Source organism: Theobroma cacao, chromosome 5, assembly GCF_053813885.1.
Source record: "Theobroma cacao isolate CCN51 chromosome 5, ASM5381388v1, whole genome shotgun sequence".
Lineage (NCBI taxonomy): Eukaryota > Viridiplantae > Streptophyta > Magnoliopsida > Malvales > Malvaceae > Theobroma > Theobroma cacao.
The window spans coordinates 34,430,043-34,436,438 of NC_142643.1; the positions used below are offsets into that span (position 1 = coordinate 34,430,043).

General features: G+C 33.7%; 1 pseudogene; it reads left to right on the top strand.

The window, feature by feature from the left end:
* On the top strand, positions 1 to 850 carry LOC148762806 (uncharacterized; annotated as a pseudogene).
* Positions 851 to 6,396: the final 5,546 nt, after the last annotated feature.

A 6,396-nucleotide genomic window follows, 5' to 3' on the forward strand; every position in this document is an offset into this window, starting at 1 on the left:
ATGGATGTTAAAATAAGGACAAAGGACAACATAAAGGCATGACAAGATTTGAAGGTGTATTGCAAGCGGCCAGAATTGGAATTGGTGGAAAATAATGGAAAACTGTACAAGCTCAAGGCTGCGTACACATTAAATAAGGAGGAAATAAGAAATGTCTGTGCTTGGGTTAAACAATTGAGATTACCATATGGTTTTGCGTCGAACATTTCTCGGTGTGTTAATGAGATTGATAAAAAACTTTATGGGATGAAAAGTCATGATTGTCATGTTTTTATGCAACGATTGCTCCTAAATTTATTCTGTGATATGCTGCCTCAAACAATTTGAGATGCAATTATTGAGATATCTCAATTTTTTAGGGATTTGTGCGTAACTAAAATACCTATTAATCATATGGAAATGTTGCAAGGAAAAATATGTGAAACTATATGCAAACTAGAGAATATATTTCCTCCGGGATTCTTTGACTTGATGGAGCATTTGCCTATTCATTTACCTTGCGAGGCCAAGGTTGGTGGACCTGTCCAGTATCGATGGATGTATCCATTTGAGAGGTAAAATAATTGTTATTTATTTTTATATATTTATTTTGAAGAGTTAAAAGTACATCATAAGATTGATGAATATTGTGGTTGTTAGGTTTTTGCAACAGTTGAAGAAGAAAGTAAAAAATCGTGCCTCTGTTGAAGGATATATATGTGAGGCTCATGTTATCAAGGAAGTTTTCTCATTCTTCTCATGGTATTTTGAACCTACTATGCGAACAAGAGTAAATCGAGTGCCACGTAATGATGATGGGGGAGAGGTGGACTCTATGGGTCGTCTTTCAATTTTCACTCACTCGGGGTGAGCTTTTGGTTCATGTGATAAATCTCGATTTTTAGATGAGAATGAGTTTTATGCTGCTGAGTTATATGTTTTAATGAATTATGAAGAGATGCTGCCATATATAAAGTAAGTACCATTACTTTTTTAACTTGTTAATACCCTATAATAAGATTGAAGTTAATCACGTAGTCGTGGATATTATGATAGGATATTTGATGAAATTGTGAAGGGAGATGTTGTGGAAATTTCGAAAGAGGAATTGGAGAAAGTACGTGATGCGAGATTCGTTAAATGGTTTAAAAATTATGTAAGTTTCTTTAACATAGAAGTGAACTTTTAATTAATCATTTTCTTTTTTATTATGTAATTTATTATTTTATTCTCTTGTATCTCATGTTTGTAGGTTGCAAAGCATAATGAGGAAATAGACCAACGTATAATTGAAATCTCTTATGGTCTCAAACGTATGATAAGGTGTTACAGTGGATATTTTGTAAATGGTTTCAATTTTCACACCTTAGATTACGGCCAAAATCGTAAGACAATGAATAGTGGGGTTTGCATAAAAAGGAGTTTTTACAATGATCATGAGCGTGACTTTTATGGCATCTTAGTGGATATAATCGAGTTGGAGTATTTTGGTATAGGGAATAGAGTTGTTCTATTCAAGTGTCATTGGTTTGATATTGAAAAAGGAATAAAGGTAGATCGATTGCATGGTTTTGTTGATGTCAATTACAACTCAATACTGGCCAGTAATGAACCATTTGTTTTAGCTGCCCAAGCTCACCAAGTTTATTATAGTAGTTATCCATCAAGAAGAAGAGATCGACGTGATTGGTGGGCAGTATTTAAAACAAAAGCTATGAGTAGATTTCAAAATCCTATTAGTGGTGATAGAGAAAATGAAATTGATTTGAATGAAGGAGTATACCAAGAAGATGTGTCCAATTCAATTACTAGTACTCAATCAGAGGAAGTTGATTTAACAGAGTTAGTGAGTGGTGATTGTGAAGAGGTTAATCTATCGATTGAGGATGAAGAAGATGATATCGATAAAGATGAAGATGAAGAAGACGACATGGAAGGAGAAGATAATGAAGATGATGATGAAGATGAAGATGAAGATGAATATGAATATGAAGAAGAAGATGAAGATGAAGATGAAGATGAAGATCATGTGGAGCACGACGATTGTGAAACTTATAATGATGATAGTGATAATAATGCAGAACATGAGTTTGATTATTAAGGAAGTGAATGATGACTGTAAGCACATACGATATTGGTTTAATAGTTTCTTTTTACGGTATTATTGAACTTAAATTTTATAATATTAAAGTATTTTGACATGATGTAAAATTAGAACGTTTGAGTTAAAATAAAGATTTAAATGTTGAAATTAGTTAATATATAATTGCTGCTTTATTTTTAATAATTAAGAATTATATGTGTCATTGCTGTGAATTGATGTTTTTTATTCTGTTATAATAATAATCATATTAATAATAATTGCTAATGGGATTTTAACAATACAATATTGCAGGAACGATGGTTCAAGGGAAGCAATCAAGACCGAGACCTAGGTCTTCATATGCAACGGGGAGTATGGCTATGCTTACAAGTTCCCAAGCGTGTGATGATATATCCATTCCACAACAGGTGCAACAGGAGAATATTGATGCGCCATTTGAGACACAGTCTTTGTATGATGCATTTGCAGAGCAAGTAGAAAATGAGACATCTACACATGATATTACAAGATCCCCGTCTATGGATTTAGGTGGAAATGCAAATGAGGAATCTTCAAGATCAAGAGGTAGGGGACCCAGTGTAGGACTCAAACTTTTGTAGATCCATCGGACAGACTGCGTATAACTCTTATTAGGGATAGGTATGTTATCTTGTTAAACTTGTTATATTTTTCAACTCAATTTATAATTTTTTTAATTTTAATATATACAATTATTTGAAATATTTTACAAGCACTTTTTTCGAGAGAGGGGTCACATCTACAATAACAAGGATCATCAAAAATCACTTTCATGATCCATGGTCGACATGGAGGAAAGTCCCTAATGATATCAAAGAGTTAATGTTTAGAAAATTTCAAGTATTATATTTGTTATATTTTTATTAAGCGTACACTTTTCCATTAATTTGTATAACTTTGTTAAATTATTGTATTACATTATGTTGTAGGAAAAGTGTGTTTGGTCTGCAAATAAAGATGTTTTGGTTCGACGCATATGGGAAAAAATTTGTTCCAATTGATTAAGAGACATGCTTTTAGAAGAAAGGCATAAAGCAATGACTGAAGCCAAAACTAACAACATTACAGAATGCAAAGGCATGTCGAGAGAATGGATCACAAATGAAATATGGGACACCCTGATCGATACAGTATAGGGTATAGAAGAGTGGCAAAACAAATTACGAAAAGAAAGGGAAAATCGTTTAACGCCAAAAGAAGAAAGCATTCCAAAGCACACTGGCGGTTCAATTCCATTTGTGGTTCATGCAAAAAGGATGGTATGAATTAATGTTACTCAGAATTAATATATATGTTTTCCCATGAATTTCATTTAAATTGTTCACCCAAAGTTGGATTTCGGTTTTGCTATACATGTTATATATATCGATTATGATTGACTAAATATAATTGTTAATAAATTCAAGCAATTAAGCTGAAACGAGAAGTTGCCTTCTTGAAAGTTTTCAACCGTACTCATAAGCGCTCAGGGGGTCATGGTGATTTTATTAATAACAAGTCCAAGTCTACGAGTGTAAGTAAAAATTCATTTATTTTGACTATTTCTTCTAAGTTGATGTTCTACTTCAATATTAATCATTAATGATGGTTTTTATGTAGGAAATGTATAATTCTGTACTATCGCAGAAGTATGGCGATGAGTCATATTCTCAGCCGGAATTCGATCCACTTGCTTGGACTGAAGCAATTGGAGGGAATGAGACTACACACACTCAAGTGTATGGGTTTGGCACTCGTGTCCCTGTGACAGCTTTACTAATTGGAACACAATCCAATGTACCAACATTTGAGTCTACGTGTGGCCCTATCAACTCAAACTTTAACAGTCCCGTAAATGCATTGGAAGAAAAAGTGAAAAATCTTGCACAAAACTTGAATAAGATATGTGAGGAAATACGTGGAGAAATACGTGAAGAAATGAGAAATGTGATGGCGGAAGGCATGAGTGAATTTATGGCACGTATGGAAACCATGTTCATGAGTAATATGCGTTCACCCTGTCACGACCCGAAACTCCCATCGAGCCCTTGACAACCGCCGCGACGTCCCGATAAGCACTCATTACCCCGAATGTCAATCGAAACCCCGCAAGGCTTAGCATCAACTTCCGCATCTCCCCGGTGAGCGACAGTTATTAAATCTCGCATTTCAAGAAATCATAAGTTGTTTCCAACTCAAAATAATAAAAATATTATTTTCTAGCTCACTAGGGCATTTTTGTCATTTTTTTTTGAAATTTTGAAATCCGTAAAAATGTAATATGTAAGTGGAAACACGTATTTCATGATTTAAATTAAATTTTGAAATCTAAAACATTCGTTTAAAGTAAAATTATAGCTATTTGAATATAATAAAAATATTAAATAAAATATTCTATTTTCTTAAAACACAATATTTTCAAAGTCTTCCTAAAATAACTTTTGTAGCGTCAAAGTAAAATAAATTTATTCATATAGTAATAAAGATAATTAAAGTATGAAATTTCGTTTACAGTGACACGTGAGCCCCCAACTAACCAAGAAGGTGTAGAGCTACGAACCCTTACTTCCTATGATGCAACTTCGAGATTAATGCTCGTCTTAATCAATTATCAACAAACTGTCCTGAGCTTGAAAAATGGATAGGAAGAGGGGTGAGATTAAATAATCCCAGTGAGTAAACAATTACCATCAAAAGCATCTAAAGCCGAGTAGATGGAGACAACATAAAAACGTTATATCTCAATAATGTTCATAACACAAAATTCGTTTCAATCTATACCAAATAATTTCTTTTCATCAAAATTTTCCCGACTTATGAATTTCTTAAACTTGGCCCCTACCAATATCATTCTCGCGGGTACCTTCGTCAAGGTATCCCACTGAGACCGCCAAGGCTGTTCAATGACCCATACCCATAAACATGTTTTCACATCTGACACACAGCCGTTCCTTGGCGTTGGCTGAGTCTCACTCTCACGTGGTGGCCCGAACGTGAGGTGCACTCAAATCATACCTCAAGAGATACTTCACCCAACATCTCCCCTGGAGGTAAGTATATAATTGAGTTACCGTGCCCCTCTCATAGGCAGTCCACGAAAACCCCCACCACTGCAGTGACCGTTTAATATACCACCAGACCCATAAAAATTCCAGTAGCATAATATGGCGAATAAAATGTAATCCAGTCTACCAAGACCAATCCAAAACTGTTCATGTATTTCATGCCAACCTCAAAAATTTAGCCATTATGCTACCATAGTGTCATAAGCCACAATTTCAATAACATATAAAATCATAAATTTCAACACAGTCTCCATATACTCAATTTTCCCAAAACAATATTAGTTTTCAAAACTAGTATAAATCTCATTTTTTATTAAAAAATATTTTAATTGGAAAACATAATATTTTATAATTTAAACTTACCATTCAATAAAAGCATCAAACAAGTATAATTACTCTAGATATTTAAGACGATAAATTGTCCACTCACAGTTTTAGGAGTCGATGTACTCCTAATCCCAGTCTTCAAGCACAATTTCTATACTTTTACCAGTGTAACTTGCTCACCACCTATCCACAATGTACAATACATAATTCACCACATCAATGCTTGACCATTATAAAATCAATTCAGGCTCGGTATATATGCATGATATGACATGCAACTTATCCGACTACCGCTTATGTCACGACCTGGAACTCCCATCGAGCCCGTGACAACCGCCGCGAAGCCTCGATAGACATTCTTCCCCCGAACGCCTTTCGAGACCTCGCAAGGCTTTTGTACCAGTTTTTCCATTCCTCTCTCTTTTTTCCTTTTCTTTTTTTTTTGAATAATAAAATAAACTAAAAATATTAATTAAAATAATCTATTTTAATGTAAAACAATATATATATATGTATATTTTTGAAACATCAAAAAATTAATTTTTTGCACATAAAAACAAAATAAATTTATACATACTATAATATAGAAAACTAGAGTATGCAATTTAAATTACAATGACACGTGAGCCCCCAAATAATTGAGAAGATTTAAGTCTATAACCTTGCTTTCTATGATGCAACTCCGAAATTTACTTCTCGATGCAATTGATAGTCTACTGCCTATTCTAAGCCTGAAAATGTATAGGAATAAGGGGTGAGATTATAAAATCCCAGTGAGTAGACAGATATCATCAAAATAATTTAAAGCCGAGTAATAGGAGACAATTAAAATAATTCATCCCAACCCATATAAATAATTGGATTTCATCTAATTACTCAACATGGCTTATGCACTTTTCAAAAACTTGGCCCTTGCCAAAAATC